The sequence below is a fragment of the Coloeus monedula genome, assembly GCF_965178545.1.
Source record: "Coloeus monedula genome assembly, chromosome: 3".
NCBI classification, from domain to species: domain Eukaryota; kingdom Metazoa; phylum Chordata; class Aves; order Passeriformes; family Corvidae; genus Coloeus; species Coloeus monedula.
Window position 1 is genome coordinate 116,260,932 of NC_138783.1, and position 11,452 is coordinate 116,272,383.

Sequence of the window (11,452 nt, forward strand, 5' to 3'; positions counted from 1 at the left end):
GGGGGGAAAAAGTTTTTCCAGGTCTTTCTCTAGAAGAAAAAAAAAGCTTGTTACGTGGGAGCTGTCAGCTCGTATTACTTTGTTGCATCTTCTGATTCCAGGAGAAGTAATATTGCTTGTTTCATGCAAAGCATAAATGATTGAATACTACAGTCGGTGTTTTTAACACAACAGCCCTGCAGCCGCCTTGCTAAGTGCCTCCTTGTGTGTGTCCTGGCCACATCTAGCCAAGGGAACACGGAGCAGAGCATCCCAAATTAGTGCCAACACGCTGTTCAGCACTGGCTGGAGGTCCCAGCCGTGGTCTGACAGCAGCAGAGCTCGGAGTGCTTGGGCAGGATGGGAGCTCCCTGCGATTTCCCCGGCTGTGGGCACTGCTGATGCAAACATTTCTGCACGTGCTCAACTCAAATAGTTCCAAAATAGAAAAGTGCAGCAATGCATGGTTGTTTTGTCACTGATTTTAATGGAATTATGCTGTTAAAAGGGCACTAAGTGAGCACAGTGCTTTAAGTGTTTTGAAATGAATCAGGTTGCACTTGCATCCTTAGTTTTGCAATGCTCAAGGGCTAAAGCTCTACAGAACCCAACAGAAGAGACCAAATTAAGACATCCTCAAGGTATGTACTTCTTCTAGACCTGCAGATTGCTGAGATGTCACTCAGTTAAGGAATCATTTCCCATCTAGTCTGCATGTTTGACCAATATGGTCGTAAAACATTAAAAAATTTAAAAAAGGACACCACCAAATAACCAAACCAAAACAAGCCCAAAAAGCCCCCCTCCAAAAATATCAACATCCAACCTTTTGCCTCCAAACCAAAAATTAAAACTAAACCATTAAGAATTACCCATGAAATATTTCCAAACAGAATGAAGTAACTATCTGTCAGTGCTATGGTTTAGTTGATATGGGGGTGTTCAGTCAAAGGTTGGGCTCAGTGATCTTGGAGGTCTTTTCCAAGCTTAATGACTCCATGAAAAAAAGATTAAGCTACTCATTTGCTTTGGTTTGATGTGTTATTTCTTTTTACTGTAGAGAAAAATGATGTTAATAAGAACCTAATTAAAACATGCAGATAGAAATGTCTTCTACTATTTCCCATTGAAAAAGCACAGAAAATGCAACTTTTATAGAAGATTTTGGGGCAATTCAGTCCTTTTTTATTCCCTCAAAAGTCTTTCTGCTGTGCTCAGCTTGAGGTGGATGGGGCATTAGCACTGCATGCAGAAATAAAAATTGATTTACGCAGTAGCATTCAGGACTTTTGAGTCTCCAAACACTTTCATATTCTATATTCAAAGCTTCCTCCTTGTCCTCTGTAAAAAGGTGAAAAGCTTTTGGACAAAACTGAGGTTTGATGCATTTGTTCCTGTGGCTCTTGGCTTCCCAAGCACAGGGGTGGTGGGTCCTGTGGCTGCCCATCAAAACTTCAGTGACAGGCAAGAATGAGCCAGTGATGAAGGGAGGAAAGAGCCACGTTTTAAACTCCTGGTGCCTGCTGATAGTGGAAATGTTCCAACATCTCCCTACATCTACATTTGGCTGATGATCTGGTAAAGTGTCAACCGTCCTTGACTTAATGAGACTTCCTCCTCATCTGTATTCAATGTGCCTGGTAATATCCATCCTCCTTATGAACTGAGGATGCCTTTGGGCCATATTCAAATAAATTCACTGCAAGTCTCCTGCTGGTTGAAATCAGAGTGGAACCAGGCTGCTGCTTCCCTCAGGAGGCTCGGAGCTGCAGGGAGCCTGGCTCTGTGCCCTGCATCCCGACGGATCTCCAGTGTGTGCAACTGTAAACATGTGCACGGTCCCCTTGGCTTGGGGCTTTATTGGCTTTTCATCTTCCCAGCAGCACTGGATAAACATGGAACAGGAGCTCTGAGGGACTGCCTGTCCTACTCCCATCTAGTCCAGGTAGAAGGAATCTTTTCTTGGATCAGTGCAGCCGGGAGCAGCCGAGCCCATGCTGGATGCACTGATCTGCAGGACCAAGGGGACAGGAAGAGTGCTGATGTGTCTCTGCCAGCACCATTTTAAATGCCAGAAGAGAACCATCAATATCCATGGATCCTGTATGCCTGTATCCTGGCACGTGATATGCTTAGAATCATGGAGTCATTAAGGTGGGAAAAGAGCTCCAAGATCATCGAGTCCCAGCTGTGCCCGATGCCCACCTTGTCCCCAGCTCAGAGCACTGAGTGCCACCTCCAGCCCTTCCTGGGACACCTCCAGGGATGGGCACTCCAAACCTCCCTGGGCAGCCCCTGCCAAGGCCTGAGCTCCCTTTCCATGGGGAAATTCCTGCTGCTGTCCACCCTGAGCCTGCCCTGGCCCAGCCTGAGGCCGTTCCCTCTCCTCCTGTCCCTGTTCCCTGGCAGCAGAGCCCGACCCCCCCGGCTGCCCCCTCCTGTCAGGGACTTGTGCAGAGCCACAAGGTCCCCCCTGAGCCTCCTTTGCTCCAGCCTGAGCCCCTTTCCAGCTCCCTCAGCCGCTCCTGGGGCTCCAGCCCCTTCCCAGCTCCCTTCCCTGCCCTGGACACGCTCCAGCCCCTCCAGGGCTCTCCTGCAGGAGCCAGAACTGGGCACAGCCCTCGAGGGGCCTCTCAGTGCCCAGCACAGAGGGACAATCCCTGCCCTGCTCCTGCTGGACACACAATTCCTGACCCAGCCCAGGGGCCATCAGCCTTCTTGCCCACCTGGGCACACAGCTGGGCTCGCCACTTCCCCCATTGCACCAAATGCCCACTTGGAAAATATTCATAGAAGTGAAAACAGCAGTTGGCATCAGCATGAGATTTCCAAAGAAAAGCCCTGAAGGTATCAGAACATCAAGGTATCAGTGCAAGCACATCTTGCACAAAACTGTGACTCCATCTTGGTCCCGAGGGCGATAGGAGACTTCACTTCAAAAGATGAAATTAAGAGCTAAAATTCTTCCCTGTCTTCCATCTCCTAGAAATCATACCTCCTGAGAGAGACTCACTCTATTTCACGTTACACTTTTCCTCATACCCCAACCTCAGCTAACCCTTTAATGACTCACAGATAGCAATTAAGTCTCCCTTTTTGTCTCAAATGAGTTAGCAACTCCCTCACTCCTGCCTTTTCTAAGAACCCTTTTATCCTTTATTCCATTACTGTTTCATTTAAATTGTCTGATTAACACAACTGCAGTTTAACTCAGAAGAGTTTTTTCCCTCTCCTTGTTTTCAGGTTGAAACTTGTTTTTCCTAACCAGAACCGAAGAAATTTTGACAGTTTAAATGTTTATCTTTTGGTCATTTATTTTTTTACCCAGGTGAGTTCCACAGCAGTGGTACCAAAGCTATGAAGAGTTAGGAGTTATGAGCAAGGTGAGGTTTTATTACACCAAATAATGTAGTTGAAAAACAAACAAAAGAACCCTGAGCTGCCATTTGGGATAAAAAAGAGTCCAGAGGAGCTTTGTGCAACCTGATTTCCCATTTTCCCAGGTAGCTGAAGGGATGATACCCATCCCGGGCTTGCAGGTGGGCAATAGGTCTCTTCCTGAATCCTTTCATTCAGTAATTAGGGGTAAAAGTCTCCAGACTTTGACCTCCAACACACTTTGCCAGCACAGTCAGGTGTGTACGAAGATGAGGTTTAGCTTGAGTTTTCATTTTGGGGGGTGTTTTTTTAATTCTGAAAATATGAATGGCAAAAAGGTGGGATGAAGGGGCAGCTGGATGGGCAAACTCTGCCAGCACATCTTCCTGAGCAGGCTGAGAAACTCTCCCAGAGAAGGAAGCTTTATTTTGAAAGGAAGGAAAGGTAAAAAGAAGGAAAAAAACCCATACAGCCTGTTCATAATTTTAGTGCTAGACGGGTTATTTTAGGTCACAGCAGTTGCTTAATGGGCTCTCTTGGTTGACTATGAAGCATTCCAGCAGGGAAAAAGAGAGTGCTTTTCACCATTAATTTTCTCTGAGCTTGCCTGAGCCTCCCAAGGGAAAGCTCCCCTCCCTCCCCAGAATGAAAATGCCTTTGCAGGAGCCCAGCACACGCTGCTCACTCTGCTGGGGAGTCGTGCAGAGCTCCTCCCTGGGGATGGGGTTGTGCTTTCCAAACTATTCCTCCTTTTTCCACAGCGAGTGTTGTGCTCATTTGTTTCAGGGTTTCAGGACAGAAGGTGCTAGAATGGACACAAAAAAAAGCTCTATAACTATTTTTAGGGTTGACAAGGGCCCTGCAAACTTCCCACGAGGAATTCAGCATGGGAAAATTTGGCACAGGACCTCCACACCCTGCAGCACCCTCCCTCTTGGCTCTGCTGTCCCAGGTGAAGGATTTTCCCCTTCACAGGCACCTGATTTTCAGGCCAGATGGTGGGCAAGGGGACAAGTGACAGGGATGACCCTGAGACAGCTGACCAAACACAGCACAGCCACGGTGAGAGGGGACAGATTTCCCTCCTGTTGGAGCAGCCATCTGAGCATAAAATGTAGGCCTGTCTCTGCAAAGTGCTTGTCAGGGGGAAAGCTGCTGCAGGTATTTGTTCTGGTGCTGCTGGGCACACACAGAGAATTTCTAGCCAGTGGTTTTTTAAATTAGTTTTTTATTAATGGGAAATATATGCACATAAAAGACTTTGAAATCTCTGGGACTGAGTGTGAGAGAAACTGATCCCTGCCCTTGCCCATGGGACAGTAATGCCAACACCAATTTCTGACAGCACCTAAACTGAAAAACTTGCTTTGAGTTACATTGGCAAAGTCACTTGTTTTACATTGGAACCATCAAGTTTTCATCCTCTGAGCCTGTCAGAAAGCACAGCCCTCCCCCTCCACAGTTCAAACCTTTGGACTCTTACTTAATTGGAAGTGAGAAAGATAGGTGTTTCATAAAAGGATAGCACATAGTGGTGAGAGAAATCCACAACACAATGGCAAGAAAAGGTGGGAAACCTGAAGAAATGCTGTCATTAAGGCACCTTGTCATCACAGCAGTAATATGATTTTGGAACATTGCCCAAGCTCAGTCAAGCTACATCTTTGCACCTTTTCTTTGCACCTGAAGTTTCTCCTTTCTTTAGGGGCTTCAGTCTCAGTGGGGTAGCAAAATCAACTGATTCAAGAGTTAGGCAGGGAAAGCAGATGTTTCAGGGCTATTTGTAGTGCAATGGATGTTTTGGATGGTGTGGGGAGGGAAGGGAGCATTGCAGCAGGGGCTTGGAAATAACGAGCACATATTGAAACAGGTATTGCCATAAATTTTCCTTGCCTGTGGCTGATCCTGCAGATTTTCCCTGAGGAAAACACACTGGGTTCACAAACAGCTTGACAATCATCTCTCCTCCCACACCCTTCCAGGTGTCATCCTTTCTCCCCATCCCATCCTGCCCTCAATTTTCAGAGCATTAAAGAAACTCAGTGCAGCTGCCTCTGGATCCTAGGGAACATCTTCCTTCATCTCAGCTGGCATCTCCAGCATCTCCCAGTCCTTCTCACACCCCAGGCTGAGCTCTTGCAGCCCTGGTGCCCACCACCCTGCTTCTGTAGAAGCAGAGAAGTGGGGCCAGGGGCTCCCCTGTGTCCAGGACAAGTCTCAGACCATTCCCAAACATCCTGGAGACAGAAGGACAAACAGCTCAGCTCTGATGGATAAGGGTCAGTCCAGAGGCTGGAAATCAAGCAGCCACCCTGCCTGAAGTGCCTGGCTTGCCTGCCTTGCCCAGAGCTGCAGCTCCCAGCCCTCCTAAGGAAAGCACTCCTGTTTTATTGGAGAGGATAAATAGCTTGGCAGTATTAAAGGCTTCACCTCTATCCCCAGGTGGGGATAGGTCTGTTGGAGCCTCTGTGCACCAGTGTGTCCCACTGCCACCTCTGGCCTGCCTGGTGAGCCACAGAGATGTGCAGGAAAAGTGGGAGCTCACTGGGACTCTGTTGGATTTAAATAAAATTATACCAAAAACACAAGGCAGGACCATTTCTGCTCATGAAGAGAAGCATTAGAGAGCTGCAAGGCTCTGCTCTATACCAGATTCTTCACCTCTGTGTAATTGCTCCAACATTAGTAATAGTAAAATTATATGCTTCCATAAGAAAATTTAAATCAAATGTAACCTAAATCAATTTGAACTTTAAAACACTGAGCTCATACCACTTGTTCTTCCTATAGAACAAATTATATTTAAGCCCCAGGGTCAGCAGCAAAGGGAAAGCTTAATTAAAGTTGATAGCAGACTATATAATCACACCTGAACCTACATACAAATAGATGAAGAAGCACCAGGAGCCATTTATTTTATTCTGATATCCTTGCCTGGGCTCTAATAAGATTTTCCTTTTAAAATGGCAACAGCTTCAGTTGCATTTCATCTTACACAGTACAGGAGGAATGGATACCTTGGCAATCTGCTCTCCACCAACCACAAAAGCTCGTTCATTAGTCTCTGACACATTGGGCCATAGCTCTTTGCACTTCTAATTAAAATATCATCTCTGAAGGTGAACCCTCTCCAGTATTGGTAAGCAGAATCACCTCAGGTGGAGGAGCCAACACGCTCAGGAACACAGAATTGATGAGGTGCTGCTAAAAATAACTCTGCAGCTACCTTGTCACTTCAAAGAGAACCAAGACAACGCTCCAGAGAGAGGGTGAAGCTCGTTTCAGATTTTATTTGAGGAGGATTTGGGACTGAGTAGCTTGCAACACGCGGGGTGGGTTTGGGATTTGGGCTGCTCTCCCCTGGCCCAGGGCTGGAGTCTGGCACAGCTGGATGTGGTTTTCAGAGCAAACAGGGGGAGTTTCTTCTCTGGAAAGGGGTGGGACTGTGGGTTATTTGTGGTCAATGTGGCACTACAGGGCCAGGTGTCACCTGCTGCTGTGAGTGGCTCATCTGTGATTCCGGTGTGTGCATCCCCACTCGTGCCCTTATCCAGGATCATGGGAGAGTGACCATCACAGCCCTTTCACTGCCTGGCATGTGGGGGCAGGGAGCAGGGAAAGATGCTGAAACCACAGCATCAGCTCCTTCCATCCATGTCACTCTCCAGGGTTTGTCTCAGCCCTGTGTGGGCGCACAGGCAAATCGGAATTTTTCTGGCCCACCCTTTAGCCAATATTGCCCTATCCAGGAGACAATGTCCTCTGGTTATCTTTATACATTTTTATTCTATTCTTTCCCCCTCACAGCAAAAAGTTGAGCTCCTTAATCCATTCAGTGGAAGATCACAAGTCAGAGACTTTTAGAGACAAAAGCTCAGGGCAAGGTGAAGGCAGTAATTTACACTGAGTAGAACTAGAAGAGAAGGAAAAGAATTGGATGAAGTCTGAGTGCTAGAAAGTCTCTGCATCAAATCTTAAAGGTATAGCAAGCCCATGATTTCCCTTCACAGCTGTGAACCACTTCTCAAGCCCACATGCACCCAGCAGGTCTCTGGGAGCTGCATTCAGAGCTGTCCCATCCCTCCCAGAGCAAACAGGAGCCCCACAGCCATTCCCATAGGTGGCAAATGGAGATGGTCAGTGTTTGCCTCCTCAGGAACATGCAGAAAACTTTATGCCAGAGAAGACAATGTCATGAAGAATGTGTTTGGCACAAAAATTACTGCTACTAGTTATGATTATTCTCAGTAGATTTGTTCCAGCATAGCCTGATGTTTAGGGATTTTGCTGGAAAAGATCACTCAGTGGACCCAAAATTTTCGTGCCAGTCTCTCATTTTCAGCTTAAAAACAACCTTGTCTCCTGCCAGTTGAATTAGCAGGCCCAAGATAAATGAGAGTTATCTGCATCTGAGGCTCTGAGGCCAACAAACCATCTCCTGGCATTCCAGGGCATCTCCCTGTTAGTAGCCTCTTTCTCCTGGATTTGGGGTCTAGCAGAGGCTTGTGGGGATTCAGTTGCTAGGTGGGGGCCTTTGAGAGTCCCTTCCCAACACCAGGGCAAATCTCCACCCTCTGGGTGACCTTGGCAACTTCCCTCAGTTTCCAGGAAGCAGCCCAAGCCACCATCTATAGCCACAGCAGGCCGGGATCGGAAAATAAACATTTGCATTTATGGTTGTGCAGGCTTTTTCCTTATAAAATGAAGTAAGGCAAATTTCAGAATTTCCATTCTCCTGAGAAGCTGCACACCTCTTTTCCCTGAGAGGCAAACAAAGGATTTCCAACACTCCCATTAAGAACTGAAAGTGGTTTTGGCCACATCCAGTGATGATCACATGGACAGATTTTCTCTGTGCTGCTTTGTCTGGAAACCAGAGCAGCCAGGACAAGGCTGGACAAGGACTGGGGCTCAGCAGGCTTGGTGAAACCAGCCCTTCCTGAGCCCAGGGTACCAACAACTTTCCTGGAGTTCAGTGAGGGTTCCCAAGCAGCACTTTTTTAGCTGTGCATGCTGGGCCTGACAGAAGCTTGAAATTTTGCCATGCAAGTTAAACAGTGCCCAAGTGACCAGGCAGCTGAACCAGCAGAGCTGGAGCTGGTGCTGACATGGTTGAACTCAGCAGGGAGATTGAGATCCACAGAGCTAAGGGTACATCCCACTCCCAGGGGCAACCTCCAAACACAAACAAAAAGCAGAGTTCCTGGAGGAAAACAGCACATTATGTGCAAGAGGATGAAACCATTTCCAACACATGAGATCTGGAGCAGCGTTTGCAGCTCAATAAAGAACGTTAGCCCAGATCATGTAAGAAAAGAGCAACTCTTGCCCATTACCTAGCAATATATTGACTTGTTTCTTACGTGGTTCCATAACAGAAACTCATCTCCAAAGCCTCCATACTTCCAGTTTTACTTCCCAGTAAAACACACATCTAGTTCTGACAGGGCAAAATCCATCTTGTTTTTACAGTCACTGAAGTCCCAAAGTCTTTAGTAGGGGTTTAGGATGAGAGAAGCAGCAGGTAAGTGGGTAATAAAGACAGAAAGTGACCCACCTGGGGAAGAAAACCAGCAGAGACCAGGAGTTAAGACACTGGCAAAATCCACCACAACTTTAAATTCACCAAGGTGTGCACAGCTGATGTCTGTGTCAGGTCAGGCTTGACAATACAGCTTCTATCTTTTGCAGTTTTAAGCAAAATTGAAAAATTCAGCATTTAGAAACAGGGGCAGTGCTAAATATTATTGTGACCCCGAGAGTGACACCATGCAGCCTCAAAGATGGCAGAACACTACAGTCAGATGTCTCTGAGCTTTTAATTTAGTCTTATTTGCACTGAAAAAGATGGTACTCCCTGCTGTATAGGCACAGCAACAATTCCTGTACTAAAGGCTCCGGAGCTGCAGACCTCAGAGGGGAAAAGCTGCTGGTAAAGTTTTTGTTGGCACTTCTACAAGACATTGTCAGGAGCATAACCAAATAACTCGGGAGCCTGAGTGCTTTATAGGCCCCCCACAACATCATTGTGGAAGGGAGAGCTGCAGGGATTAGATGATTTCTCCAAAGTCGTTCTGGAGACACGAGATTTCAGCCTTCATTGCTTTGCACAAAGGGCTTGATTTGGCTCAGCCTGAACCCAGTGGCAGGTTGCCCAAAAAAGTTGTAGCTCAAAGAATATCAGGATCTTGGAATGGTTTGAGTTGGAAGGGACCATAAAGATCATCTCTTACAGATCAGCCTGGCCTTGGAGACTTCCAGGGATGAGGCAGCCACGGCTTCTCTGGCACATCTGAGCCAATAGTTGTTTAATAAATGAGGAGAAGACCAGAGGAAAGAGCCTTAAGCTGAGACAGGGGAAATTCAGATCACATATTAGAATCAAAAAACTCACCATTAGGGTGGCCAGGCATGGAAATAAGTTGCCCAGGGAGGCAGTGGAGTTACATCCCTGGAGGTGTTTAAGAGGCATCAGGATCAGGTGTTGGGTGATGTGATTTAGTGGTTACAGTGTCAGTGCTGGGTTAACAGCTGGACTTCATCATCCTAAAGGTCTCTTCCAACTTTAATGGTTTTATGATTCCATTTCTAGGAGAATTGAAATGGAGGAGAGGAGAGGAGAGGAGAGGAGAGGAGAGGAGAGGAGAGGAGAGGAGAGGAGAGGAGAGGAGAGGAGAGGAGAGGAGAGGAGAGGAGAGGAGAGGAGAGGAGAGGAGAGGAGAGGAGAGGAGAGGAGAGGAGAGGAGAGGAGAGGAGAGGAGAGGAGAGGAGAGGAGAGGAGAGGAGAGGAGAGGAGAGGAGAGGAGAGGAGAGGACTGCAAGGGGCTCCCTTTCTGTCAGGGAGGGTGGATGTCCCCTCTGTTCTGTCAGGGAGGGTGGATGTCCCCTCTGCCATGTCAGTTTTCCAGAGCACAGCTGGGGATTCCTGAAGTTCCCCGTGCCAGTTCTCAGGACTCTTCTTGCTGTCTGACAGTGACATGATCTTGGCCAGCCCTGGCTGATACATTACAGCCATTCACCTTGGCTTTTCACATACAGAATGCTCCAAGTATTTTCCAGATATGACCATAATGTGAGGTCCCAAAAGCCAGGTGGGGTTTTGTCCTTCATGTGCAGACATTTGCTGCTTCATCTCACCATGACCCCGTGCAGAGAAGCTCAGGGATCTTTGTGGAACACTTGGGCACTGTCTGACAGCATCTGTGAAATGAAATTAGCATCAGGAAATCTCCAGGGAGACAATGAATAATTTCATGTTCATTTCAGCCTCTGAACAGTGAATTTGAAATAAAATACAGGTAGTAGAGAAGAAAAACGTCCCTTTTCCTATGATAGGAGTGGGCTGGGGGAGGGGGGACAGAGGGTGGTGGAGTCAAAACCTGTGTCATAACACATTCCATCATGGAAGAGCAAGAACCATTAATACTGCAGGGGTATCTAATTCTGGCCTTTCTCCACTTCAGATGGCTGCCTTTGCAACCCAGTTATTTTTGATGTGCTTTATAGTGTGCAGAAAGTTTCTGATGGGTTCCTAAGCAATGACCTTGCCTGAAAAGATCATTGATGGCATTTTAATGACTTTCAGATAACTTTTTTATAGCTGAGGTTTCCAACCAGCAGGGTAGTCTTGGGTCCACACCTAAATACATTCTGTCTGAAGAAGTGTCATTTTAAAAAAGCAGTGAAGGATGCCAATTACATCTCAACATTCCCCAGAGTGCTGGAAAATATCAATACATATATATACATTTGTTAAAAAAAAAAAAATCTCAACAAAACATCAACAAAGTATGTTACTCTGGGGAACAACTTGCAAGCCTGACTTATTTATAGAAATTGAAATATTTTCTATAGTTCTAGGAAAAGGTTGCTATTTATCCCTCTTTTTTTGCTATAGTATTTACTACATGATTTCTACAGACATTATTTGCCTTATGGAGGTAATTTTTTATGCTGTCTGAATATATTCAGAACATTCAGTATATGAACATAACCAGAATATATTGTGAACATATTCAGGATACATTCAGTAGGCTTTTACTGCAGGACACTTTTATCCCAATACTTTTCATTATCAAAATAACATTTTCACATA